The sequence below is a fragment of the Etheostoma spectabile genome, chromosome 5 (genome assembly GCF_008692095.1).
Source record: "Etheostoma spectabile isolate EspeVRDwgs_2016 chromosome 5, UIUC_Espe_1.0, whole genome shotgun sequence".
Lineage (NCBI taxonomy): Eukaryota > Metazoa > Chordata > Actinopteri > Perciformes > Percidae > Etheostoma > Etheostoma spectabile.
The window spans coordinates 2,461,200-2,475,080 of NC_045737.1; the positions used below are offsets into that span (position 1 = coordinate 2,461,200).

The 13,881-nt window shown below is 40.3% G+C and overlaps 1 long non-coding RNA gene across 1 annotated transcript; it reads left to right on the forward strand.

Moving 5' to 3' along the window:
• The first annotated feature begins 669 nt into the window (after positions 1 to 669).
• On the forward strand, positions 670 to 1,944 carry LOC116690277 (uncharacterized). The gene is made up of 4 exons (XR_004332221.1): positions 670 to 776; positions 904 to 1,014; positions 1,141 to 1,415; positions 1,705 to 1,944. It is a non-coding gene; the product is annotated as an uncharacterized LOC116690277 (long non-coding RNA).
• Positions 1,945 to 13,881: the final 11,937 nt, after the last annotated feature.

Below are 13,881 nucleotides of genomic sequence, written 5' to 3' on the forward strand. Positions count from 1 at the left end.
CATAGATCAACCGTGAATTATCATGTTAGTAAGAAAGTCTAACATAATACAGTGAATCAGCATTCCAGTGTCTTATCTCAGTCTAGGACACCAGGTGGTGGAAGACAGGAGGTTTCTTCCTTTTTGTGGAGCAAACGGTGTCCTTCTAAATGTTAATTGTCTTTTGTTCTAAACCATATGGCAGAGACCGTGGGAGAGAGGGGGGTAGGTGAGAGAACAGAAAGGCTTGTTTGATCTACCTTTCTTGAGACAGACAATGGTATTTTACACAGCATGATATGGACCCCACACCACTGATTAAAATCATATTTTCAAACCCTACTGCAGCATACATCTTAAAACATGAGAACATGTATAATTACATAGTATTGAAACATTTAAACTTTATTTTATTCAACAGAACCTTCTGTTAATTCTAAACCCTTCCCATGCCTGGAAAACATTTTTCTAATTTCATCAACATCCAGGAATGTTATGACTGTAGAAACCCTGTACCCAGGCTAACCCACAAACTCAGGGACTTAGTGCCTTATGTCATGTGTCAGAAAGTATATTTAAATGTATTTTATGCTTATTTTTTTATTCTCTTGACTAATCTAGTCCGTTTTTTTTCCTTTAGCAATCTGTAGGCCAAGTATTTCCCCTTTACAGATTCATTATATGAAACTTTGTTTGTCTGTATAGATACAATATCTGGAACCAGCGACAAACAACTGCTCAAACACTGCTCTTTCATTTTTCCTGAAGGCAGTGGAAAACTATGGCTGGCCTTCAAGGTAAATAGTGATATCTTGTGCTACTGTTTCTATGATATTTTTGATCATTTCAGTTATGTTCAGTGGTTTATTTTGTTGAGAATTATAAATGAGCTTATGAGAATTACAAATTTCTCTTTCATTTAAGGGTCTGGGGAGATGAAGGTGCTGAAAATGTCGCAATTGCTGAAACCATGTTCAGTGTTAAAGGCACTGGAAGAGGAAGCTTCATCGCTGGCCGAGGTGTACACAACCAAAGGTTAAAATAATTACAGTCTACAGTATATTCATAGTGATGTTAAATAATTTTTTTGGAAAGTATTTTAAGTAGGATTATATGAATGATTACTTCTTAGTTGAGTAAGTCCTGTTATTTCTTATCTAGGATTGAGCGGCTATGGCGAGATGTCTGGACCAGTGTCACTCATCTGTACTATGAAGTTCTTCACAATCTAGAAGAAGATGGCCTGTTGGATTTGTCAGAGGCTGTATCTGTTTTGTGCCCACTATGCATTCCTCCCGCGTCTGGCAGAGGCCCTTCACATCTTCACAGTGGGCGGGGACAACCATCCCATACGATCTGAAGGTGGACTCTCCCCTAACCAACTCTGGGTTATGGGTCACATGCTGAACCCTTGTGACCCAGATGAAGATTTGCAGGTTTGTTGAAGCTCTCTCTCAAGGTGGTCTCGAAAGGCAAAGTGGAGTTACAAATTTTCAACCTGAAGGTGTGAATTTAGATTTATATAAAACAAGCTGAAATTTAAAAAAAAATTGAATGGTGTCAATAACTCTAGAAGAAAGTTATTGAATGATATAAGAATGTGAGAGAATAGGGTGTTGAGCTTTATTTTCTGCACTAGGCCTTTGTAGGTCAGTGTGTGCTTGGCAGTGTTTTCAAATATTTCTAAATGTTGTTTCATACAAAATACGGTAACACTATTTTCAGAACATGGAGCTGTTTGGAACTGACTGGGAGATGTTTGATGGTGTGCCTGAAGAACCTTATGGAGTTGAAGTCCCACAAATTGAGTGTCCAATGACTCCAGCTATTATGGAAACTGTACAGTCCATGATCAATCCTTCAGCATCGTCAGAATCATTTGGCAGAGACATTTACATAGCAATGGTTCAGTGCATTGAAAGTCTGAAAAAAAGAAATGTCTAAGATATAATCAGTCGTTGCAAAAGATTTAATGGCGTGAAGTTGACAATTGCCGACAAAGACGTACTCTCACAAAGTCTTGTTAATTTTAACATGGGAGTAAAAGTGAGGTACAGTGGTGCTCATAAATTTACATGCCCACCTGAAGTTGACTAAAGAGGAATAAAAAAAATCATGTTTCGGAAATTTATCTTAATGCCTTAATAAAATGAGGTAAAATCCAACCTTTAAGGACACCAATTTTCTTTGTGAATGACTAATGTATGGTAAATAAATAAAATAAATACATTTTCTTCCTTAATGCTTCATAAGTATAAATACCCCTATGTTAAATTCCCATAGAGGCAGTTTTTTTTTATTATTATTAAAAGGCCAGTTATTACATGGATCAGGATACTATGCATCCTGATAAAGTGCCCTTGGCCTTTGGAATTAAAATAGCCCCCCCCATCATCACATACCCTTTACCATACCTAAAGATTGGCATGGTTTTATTTCAGTTAGACTAATAGCTGGTTTGATTTGCATTGACAGATGATTTTATAAAGAGTATCCCATGCCTATCTCTAGGCATGGTGAATCCCTCCCCTCAGGCACCTCCTCCCTACGCCAAAACAGTGACAGAAAGTTGAAACTGAAAACCAGGAACATTGTAAAAATCTTGACAGCGTATAAAAAAAAAAAAGAAACTGTCACTGAAAAGACACAGACATCAAGAAAAAAATGTAGATTAACATTGAAAAACCATCATGATGCAAACAAATGTCAAAGTGAAATAATATCATAGGATTGCGAGATTATTACTTTTTGAGGTTTGTATTTTATTTATCAGTTCAACAGTTTTCAGTGCCAATATTTGTTGTTTCAATGGCAAATTTTATTTGCAATACCACAGGTTACTGTCACTGTTCCAGCTCCATATTTTCTGAGCTGGTTGAGCATCAGAATGAATCTCATGGTGGAGTGCAGTAGAACAGCTCTGAAATAAAAGTGTTTCATGAGGAGAATTTACTTTTGTGGGAAAACTGTTTACTGTAGAGAAAATTGGATATCAGCACTGTGTGAAATTATAATTGGGTGAGATTTAAAAGTTGTTTCACAACATAGCTTTGCAAGAAAATATTCTAAATCAAGTCAAATTGTTGTACAATACTCCATCCATCCATCCATCCATCTTCATCCGCTTATCCGGTATCGGGTTGCGGTGGCAACAGCTCCAGTAGGGGACCCCAAACTTCCCTTTCCCGAGCCACATCAACCAGCTCCGACTGGGGGATCCCGAGGCGTTCCCAGGCCAGGTTGGAGATATAATCTCTCCAACTAGTCCTGGGTCTTCCCCGAGGCCTCCTCTCAGCTGAACATGCCTGGAACACCTCCCTAGGGAGGCGCCCAGGAGGCATTCTTACCAGATGCCCGAACCACCTTAACTGGCTCCTTTCAACGCGAAGGAGCAGCGGCTCTACTCCGAGCTCCTCTCGGATGACTGAGCTTCTCACCCTATCTCTAAGGGAGACGCCAGCCCCCCTCCTGAGGAAACCCATTTCGGCCACTTGGACCCTGGATCTCGTTCTTTAAGTCATGACCCAGCCTTCATGACCATAGGTGAGGGTAGGAACGAAAATTGCCCGGTAGATCGAGAGCTTTGCTTTCTGGCTCAGCTCTATTTTCGTCACAACGGTGCAATAAACAGAATGTAATACCGCACCAGCTGCTCCGATTCTCCGACCAATCTCACGCTCCATGGTCACCTCACTCGCGAACAAGACCCCAAGGTACTTAAACTCCTTCACTTCAATACTCCCTTGCCATAATGAAAAACAAAAATGTTAACAATATACCTTATCATGCTGTTATTTTGTGGAGCTGTCCAGTTAACTTTATTTATGCATTTTATCAGGGCTGCCAACTCTCACGCATTGGCCGTGAGACACACGCATTTGACGGGTTTCACACGCTCACACGCCACACCCCCGATTTCTCACGCTGAAGTGTCAACCCGGTCGGTCAAATTTCTGATAGATGAGTTTATCTATAGATTTATCTGTTTAGCCACTAGTTGTGCTTTCAGAGACTGTGAGGGGGTTCAAGAGCGCTCCCTGTCTGTGAAAGTTTCGAATTGTCGCAAACTGAGAACATTTTTTTACGATCCATCCCATTTCCCCGGCTTTAGGTATGAGCTCTGAGTATCACAGACCCGTCCGTCGCTTCGTGTCCACTCTCTCTGTAACAATAGAGGTGAGCAGCGCGGCTGGTAGCGTAGCAACTTCAGTTCATGTTAGTGGACCTGCTCTGCTGTGGACAGTGACGCGTTGCATCCGTGTAGTCCTCCGATAATGCGCAGCGTACAGCCTCCTCTAAACTTTGTCAGAGACCAGAGACCCGAATGGGCGTCTGTGTCTGTCAGACGGTCTGAATGAGATCCACCATCAGCGGAGCAATGACATGCACAGCAGACTATATTACAACTCTCCAAATCTCGGCCAACAGAGATGGGAGGAGTTATATTTTGAATGTGCACAAAGTTGTAAACATGGGCAGAAATCTGGTCAAACACATCTGAGCTATACTATATATACTATACTAAATATACTATACTATATATACTACATATATACACTATACTATATATACTATACTGCAACATTGGGCCACTATTGTGCTTCTCTAACCTCGGTGCATCTCTAAATGTAACTGTAAATAATTAATTTGATGTTTTATGAAATGAACAAATAGTCTTTTTTTCCCCAAAAAGTAAATCCAGTAAGTGGGGCCCAGAGGATGAGGGCCAAACATTACTGAACCTTGGCACAAAGGTTAAAGGATAAGAATTTATGTAGATCAGTGGTTCTTATTCTTTAGAATTTCAGTGGTCTTAGTTGATCCCTCAACATTAATTTAACTTTGGGTCCCTTGTCCCAACACCAGGGACCCCTGGACCTGTTCCCCACAGACCCAAATCTTCTCAGCTGTTGATGAGATTTGCTACTGTCTCTTCATGTGGTTCATCATGTTTGGCACGTTGTCTGGGTCAGTTCTTATATCATAAGAAGTTAATAATGTATATAATGTAAATGCTGAATGCCGTAAAACCTGTTGATACTACAACAATGCAAAGGTTCTTAACCCTACAGTTTTGCACATATCATGTAAGACTTGATTTCTCCATTTTTTTGCAAAAAAACTCTCTAGAAAGTGCCCTTTAATGGTTTATTTTTCAATTTTTTTTCCTGGGGGGGCATACCCCAGACCCCCCTAGGGAGAACCCCACCCCCCACATATCACAAATCACAATTTAAACCCTGAAGGATAAAGACCCCAAAAAATTGCTTTGTACGTGGCAAAATATGGGTTCCCCCCCCAAATCTCACTCCAAGGTTTGGGGAAAAGTTGGCAGCCCTGATTTTATACTGTCCAACCAGTAGAACACGTCCTGTTCTGTAGACATGGTCCTTAGTTATTTATTTATGTTGGACCAGTTCAATATGACTGTCAGTTGAAATAAACCTTTTGTTGTAAGAAAACTTGTTTAATTTGTCATGAATCTATTTTGTCATTTTACATATGTTTAAAAATATCAGAATTCACATCATGTTGTAATATCACATTCTGTCAATGTCGTGCAACCCTAGTGTGTGTGTCTGTGTGTGTTGGGACTGCGGCTGCTAAATGTCAAGGTCCGGGAGGCGATTGATGCAGAACAATGTGTGTGTGTGTGTGTGTGTGTGTGTGTGACAGAGAGAGAGACAAATATAAAAAGCTTCAAGTAGACTCTAATAATAAAATCATATTGTTTCTTGTACTTAAATATCTAACTTTACGGTTACTATCTGTTTCTTCTTCCCTATCATATTTATAATGTGTGATTTGCAAAATACCTATTATAGCCTACATCACATATGTGATGTAAAGTTATTTTGCAAATACCTATTATTTACAAATGATAGATACACCCCGAGGATGTCTGGTCTATGGTCTAGGGCAGTGACGTGCGGTGATGTCAGTAAGAGGGTAGGCACAGAGTTATGAAATGCAGATTACCTAATTTATTGTTTAAGCTAATAATCAAAACGTTACGCACAAGCGCAGCACCCACGCGCGGTCGATAGCAAGACATTTCCAATTAAACTATCAATCAAAATCAATCTAATGTAATTATATAACACTTTACAGCAACCAGCAGGCTACGGTGCTTAACAGAATGAGTATAATGACATCATCCAATAGAAAGAGTGAACATAGCAAACAGTAAAATCAGAAAAAGTCTCAAAGAAACAAAAGAATGAAACTGTCCCACCACAGCTACGTATTAAAAGCCTGATTCAACAGATATGTCTTGAGTTTGGACCTAAAAAGAGAGACATCTGTAACAGTGCGAATATCGGGGGGGTAACTTGTTCCAGAGTCTCGGGGGACCAACCGCAAAAGCCTGACCCCCCACCGTTTATAACTGGACCTTAGGACTTCTAAAACCAGCTGATTTGAAGACCGCAATGACAGTGTGTTCCCGCAAAGTTAAGATTTCAGACAAATACTCTGGGTGACATATTTTCTCTCTCTCTCTCTCTCACACACACACACACACACACACACACACACACACACACACACGTTAATGTCCAGCATCAGAATGCAAGTTATGAAACCATCTTTGTTCTAATTATTGCAGAGCGGCCAATTATGTTTGTCAGTCCCAGTCAGAAACATTGAAAACACACACTGCTCAACTGAATATGAAGGCAGATGGCTAGCAGCATTAGTTCAATCACACTAAACCCAAAATAGTTTCTGACTCACCAATCGGTAGATTTGTACATAAAATCCATCCGACGCTTTCTCGTGAAGACTTCGATCACAGCGTTGTAAAACTCATCTTTACGGCGCTTTAGTTTGCATAGTCTCTGACTCGGCGAGGGCTGAAAGACGTGCTGGCCCGGTCCGGTTCCGACAGGATGTTTTGATCCGTTTCAGGGTGAAAAATGTGCGAAGCTGTGGTTGCCAGTATTAAATGAGCTGACGGTTTTTCCTGCTTGGTTAAAGCTGCGGGCAGGTTGTTCAGATCCAGGACCCCGTAGAGGTCCCGCCGCTCACTGTTAGCACGGCCACATAGCCACAGCTTTTCTTCCAAACCAGTCAGGCAGGCAGGCAGGCAGGCAGGCAGCTTTATTTGTATAGCACATTTCAGCAACAGGGCAATTCAAAGTGCTTTACACGAAATCAGTTAAACAGATAAAACACAAGTACAAACAGTTAAAAATCATAAACATTAAAAATTAATAAAACACATGAATAGACAGTTAAAAACAAAATAGAAACATTAGGACACATAAAACACAAAAATAAAAGTTACAGTGCAGCATAAGAAATTTAAAGAAATGAGCATTCATTTAAAGAAAGGCAGCATCAAAAAGAAAGGTCTTCAGCCTTGATTTAAAAGAAGTCAGTTTGAAACGATGCGACGAGTATTTGTCTCTTTTGCTGCAGTAGTCCATCTAAGGCTGGTGTAGACCTACATCTTGCTATTAGTTCTTTTTTTGAATTAAAATCGAGTTTAGAGAAATTCCTCACCGCTGTGATATCGGCGGACACCGCTGCTGTCATTTTGACTTTGAATTTCGCGGGGATTGCGTTTACAATGTAGCTGGTGTAATGACGTCAGCTACGCAAAGGGCCGGAATATCTCGATTTTAATTGGTTCATGTTTGATCTAACGGAGACGATTACTGGCATACACATTTACGTACAAAGGCACGGAGAGTTGTGCCTTTGACGTACATGTTAAGAATACAGGATCGAAGTGCGCATGGCGCAACATTGGCTAATCGCTTGAATGCAGTAAAGGCACTGCTTATTCGCCATTTATTATGCGTAACTGCTACTATGTCATCGTACCGTCTAAATAATTGGAACAACACACATATAAATCACAAGAATAAACAGTAGAAACAAATACAAGTTTATAATCATTTATTTAATAAACATTTTTATTTTGAATTTGGCAAGGTAGCACGTCCTACCCAGCTCATTGCACCTGCCAAACACATTACACTGAGTGGAGCGGGTGACCGGTCCAAGATGGCGGCCCCACGTCTCGTCAGCGCCAATAGGCAGTAGCGGTCGATGCAGCGTCTACTCTTTATTATGTCTATGCGTATCTGTACTCGGACTGGGCGGGGCCTAACCCGGAAGTGGACAGAATTTAACCCGGAAGTGGGTCGGGTTGTCTTGAAATGGTGGGGTTTAACCTGTATGTTATTTTAAGCATGCAATTGATATGGGTTGATCAGAAATTGTTATATTATTGCTGATTAGAAAACTATTTACATGACAGCATCAAGCTTCAGATCAATGTGTTGTCATGGTACAAACAAACTATACAGAAAAGTTTTGCAACATAAATCCAACACATGCGGTTGCAATTAGAAGTAAATGTAATGAACAAGAGTTTTCATACTCAATATAACTTTCTTTTTTTAACTTTCAATTTTTTTATGATCACTGTGATTTTTTTTGGTTTTGGTTCTTTTTATCTATTTTTTATTTCCACACCAGGTGAGTGTGTTGGAGTAAGAGAGAGACACAGAGAGAGAGAGAGAGAGAGAGAAGAGAGAGGGGGGGCAGGGGTGGGGGCAGATGCTGTTTCTCAATCTGCATTGACTTTAATGAAGCCAGCTCAGTTCAAAAAAAAATATCTCAGAGACGCAACGCTAGTTGCATTCAAACCAAGCAGCATGTCTGAAACCCCACGTTTACCAGAAACCTACTGGTTACTATGTAGGTAACAGACCCGCTGACCCGATTGACTGAGAGAGAGAGAGAGAGAGAGAGAGAGGAAGAGAGAGAGAGAGGGAGAGAGAGGGAGCGCTGTTTTCAGTGATCTGAAAGTGAGCAGAGCGCGCGTATGTAGGGCGGGGGAGCGCTGAGGAGTTGTATTCAATCCGAGTACAGATATTGACTCGTATTACTAGTATACTTGTACTCGGCAAAAGTGCTTTATTTTATTACATTTATTACATCGTGCGTGAGGCATCCCAGGTAGAGTATTTTGCACGATCTGGGTATTCCGTATCCCAGTATGTTTTTCAAGATAAGGCTAACATTATGCCAGTATGTGGTTAGCTTTTGACAAGCCCAGAACGGCTGTGAACTGGATACCATCCCGGACTTGATCTCTGGTGTTATAAAGAATCTAATCATGTTTTTCCAATTAAATTCCCTCCACACACGGGAGCAGGTGGCCGTGCACTGCATTTTACAAATTTTAAACCATTCCTCCTCACTTATGTGCTCCTTCAATTCGTCCTCCCATTTTTCTTTGATGTACATAGTAGATGTCTTCCTGCCTGCCATCAGTCCCTGGTATAGTGCTGAAATAACCCGCAATTTATTCCCCTCATAGGCCTTATGAAATATCTCTATTATTCCACTTACATTGGTTTTTATCTCTTTCTCATAATAATCTTTTATTTGCAGGTATCTATACTGGTCTTGAACCTCCAGTCCATATCTTCCCTTCAAGCTATTAAAGCTCAACAGATTGCCCTTTTCAGTCAATTTACACATTGCTGTGGCACCTTTATCTGCCCATTGTTTGAAACCTGTATCATGAATACCTGGTATAAACCTCGGGTCCCAAGCAAACCAGCTCAAACTCTTTGTTTCTTTCTCTAGATTGTAATTATCAATCACTGTGTTCCATATTTCAATCGTAGTTTTAGTTATTGAATCTAGCTTATTTCTTAGTTTGCCTAAGAGTGTTTTATGTGCTCTTAAATTTTTAACTTCTATGTCTTTTCTACTTATTTCCATATTTTTCCATTTTGAAACATAGTCATCATTGCACCAACATACCAGGGGTTGAATTTGTGCGGCCCAGAAATATTCTTTCAGGGCTGGTAAACCCAGGCCTCCTTTATCTTTTGGGAGCTGAAGTGTTTTATATCTAACCCTAGGTTTCTTCCCGTTCCATATAAACCTTGAAATCCATCTGTCCCATTCTACAAATTGTTTTTGCGGGATAATCAGTGGCAGGGACTGAAACAGGTATAACAGTCGTGGTAAAATATTTATTTTAATTATCTCCACTCTAGAGCTAAGATCCAAGCCAATGTCCATCCATCGCCCCAGGTCTTTCTTAATATTGTGGTTTATTTCTAAATAATTTGCATCATGGAGTTTGTCAATTGTTTTGGTTATGTTCACCCCCAAATATTTTATAGATTTTTCATTCCACTTAAGTTTATAAATATCCCTTATTTTCTGTTGCGGAGAGTAATTTATTGTTAGGACCTGTGATTTTTCCACGTTAATTTTGTATCCAAAGAATTTCCCATACTCCTCAAGCAAACTTACTGTTTTTAAAAACATTTCATTTGGGTTTTTTAGATAAATCAAAATGTCATCTGCAAACAGTCCAATTTTATGTTAATCCCCTCCTATTTCCACTCCTTTCATTTCCTCTTCCTGCCTAATCATCTGAGCTAGTGGCTCTATAAACAGTGCAAAAAGACTCGGTGAGAGGCAGCATCCCTGCCTTGTTCCTCTCTCCAGAGTAAAACTTCCCGACAGGCTGCCATTTATTTTAATCCTTGCAGTTGGGTCTTGATAAATTGATTTAATACAATTTACAAATGTTTCATTAAATCCAAATTTTTCTAAAACCTTATACAAAAAGTTCCAATTAACACTGTCGAAGGCTTTTTCCGCATCTATACTTAACAGAACTGCCCGTTCCCCTCTTCTTTGCAGATGGTCTATGATATGAAGAGTTCTCCTTATATTGTCTTGTGTTTGTCTTTCCTTTATAAAACCAGTTTGATCCTCATCAATTAAATCCTGCATTAAATTTTCCATTCTTTTAGCTATGATAGAGGAAAACAGTTTATGGTCTACATTTAGTACCGATATCGGTCTGTAGTTGTGGCAGTATTCTTGATCTCTACCTTCCTTTGGGATTACGGAAATAATGGCTTCTTTCCAAGAAGGAGGCATCTTGCCAGTCCTGAGACTATAATTAAACGAGTCATATAACAGTGGTGTTAATTGTTCTTTGAAGGTTTTATAAAAAGTAGCCCCTAAACCATCTGACCCTGGTGACTTTCCTGTTTTGGTCCTGCCAATAGCCTTTGTAATCTCTTCCTCTGTAATTTGAGAAGTCAATGTCTCATTTTGTTTTGTGCCTATTGCTGGTAGATCCAATTTATCCAGAAAATTACTCACCTCCTCTTCCCCTGCCGATGGTGGCTGTGCATATAAAGTTTTGTAATATTGCTCAAATGTTCTTTGTATTTCTTCTTGTTCATATAAGATTGTATTGGATAGTGGATCTCTTATTTTATGTATGCTACTTAATGTTTGTTGTTTCTTAACGCGCCTAGCCAAATTTTTTGTAGCTTTCGGTCCCCCCTCATAGTACATTTGTTTAGTAAATCTAGCCTTCTTTTCTACCTCCTCCCATAAACTCTCATCCATTTCTTTCCTGGTTTCTTTAATCAGATTAAATACGTCTGGGTCATTTGTTTGATTATGTTGTTGTTCTAAACCTCTGAGCTTTCTTATTTGTTTATTGTATGTTTCTAATCTCGCTTTTTTCATAAATGCTGTGTAAGAAATCATTTTCCCCCGTATTACTGCCTTCAGAGCATCCCAAAGAATTACTGGGTCTACTTCACCATTATCATTTTCCTCTTTATAACGGATTATCTCCTCTCTTACTTCATCAACTAGTGCCTTGTTATTTAATATGCCTTCATTTAGTCTCCACAGAGTATTGTTCTTTTTGCTGTCCAAATGGATCTTAAGATAGATTGCGTTATGATCGGAAACGTCTGAAACTCCAATCCTACACTCTTTCACTCTGTGTAGTTCTCTCTCGTTCATTAGTATATAGTCAATTCTGGAATAAATACCATGTGGTATTGAGTAATGAGTATAATCTTGATCTAAGGGGTGAAATTCTCTCCACACATCTACAATTGCCATTTCTGACATCATGGTGTTCATGTACCTACTAATTTGTTTTTTACTATTTTTCTTGCTTGTAGTATCCAATCTATAATTTAACACCACATTAAAGTCCCCGCTACATATCAATATTCCCTCAGCTTCCAAGTTAATGAGATCAAATATTTTCTTGAAAAGTACTTTGTCACTTTCTGGGGGGGCATATACATTGAGTAGTGTGGTTAACTGATTTTCCAGTTTGCCCTTTATCATTAAGTATCTTCCTTCTTTATCCCCAATCTCCTCCAACAATTCAAACTTTACACTATTTGAAATCAGTGTCATAACTCCTCGCTTATGCCTTTCTCCAAATGAGGAGGAAAATTAGTTTCTATACCCTAATTTTTTGTACTTTTCATGCCATTTTTTTGTTAGGTGTGTCTCCTGTAAGAGAATAACTTGTACTTTTTCTTTTCTAAATTTATTTAGGACCTTGTCTCTCTTTTTGATATTATTTAAACCATTGACATTCAGTGATACCACAGTTATAACCTTAGACATTGTTTGTATATCTTGGTTTGAATCTCAGCCTCTCCACTTGAACTATGAACACAAACTAAACTAACAACAAATCTGAACTCCCGGCTAAATATGGGCCATATTCCCAAGAGGCCCTGTCCCCCTGCTGGAAAGGGAGGGGGGTATCCTTTTATGAAGAGGGCCCCCCCCCTAGTGGTTTTGGGCAAACCTGTGTTGGGTTCCCCCGACCTGCTAGGCGAGTCCAACAGTCCCTTGTTTGGTGGATCTCCCTGTCGTTATTTATTCAAACTTCAGAGAAGACTATAGTCTCTTCCATCCCCCTTCTTTAATGAGCAGTTTATGCCCCCTTTACCTCCGCGTCTTCAGTGTCCTTCTCTTTGAAATTCCTGCAGCCGTTCCCTCGCTCGGCTACTCGCGTTCTGGCCAGAGCCCGTAGCGGAGGTCCCGTCGTCCGTCCCATGCTTCTTCCCGAAGCGCTGCCAGGATGCCGCCGTCTGGCTCCTCTCCTCGGGCGAAGGTCCGGTGTCATTCTGGTTCTCCATCTCCAGCCCTCGTCTCCTCATGTCTAATGCAGCTTCCTCCGCGTGTTTGTAAATCTTTCCCGCTGACCACTGACTCGTATTTTAGTCATTGGCGTCTGGAAGCGGATCTTTCGGTCTTTCAGAACCTTTTTAATCACGGAGTAGGATTTGCGTTTTTCTATTACCTCAGTGGGGTAATCATGGTCGAAAATATCCGCTTCCCCTCGACTTGGATTTTCTTTTCCATGCTTTTGTCAGGATTTCTTCTTTGGTTTTGTATTTAAGAATTAACCACTATGGACCTGGGGTTAGCTTCGGTGGAGGTCTCTTTCCGAGCTTCTATGAGCCCGCTGGATCTGTAGCTCGGTTCCGGCCGGTAGGGCTAGCTCACGGTGTAGCAGCTTCTCACCCTTTCTTGGACAATTCACCTTCTGTGTCAGCCACGTTATAAATTCTCATGTTGCAGCGTCTGCCGTGTCCTTCCAATTCCGTTAGCTTCTCCTGTAGTTTTCTCTGCTGTTTTAAGAGGTTCAGAATGGCGGCCTCCGCTTCCTTGTTGCTCTCTTCCAGCTCTGCTATGCGGCCCTGCGCCTCGGTCATGTCCTCTTGTTGTTTCTGTATTTCTGCATCATTCTGTGCCACTTTTTTCTTAATTTCTTCTTTAAAGCCCATAAATTCTCTCTTCACCTCCTCTTTGAATTCGTCTTTGAATTGTGTGAGGTTCTCCTTCACCTCCTTTTTAAAGTCTCGGATTTCCGCCAGATGTTATGTAGCTCCTCCAACACGGCCTGTAGCTGGCTCGAGTCGCCACTTTCTTCTTCCATTTCCTCAGCGTCGGGGTTGTATACTTCTGCCATTTTCTTCCTTATACTTCTCTGCTTGCGTCCTCCACTCATTTCGTGTCTGGTTAAAATTGTATTTTGACTGATTTCCTTGGATTAGGGAGGATTCTTTTTCGTCA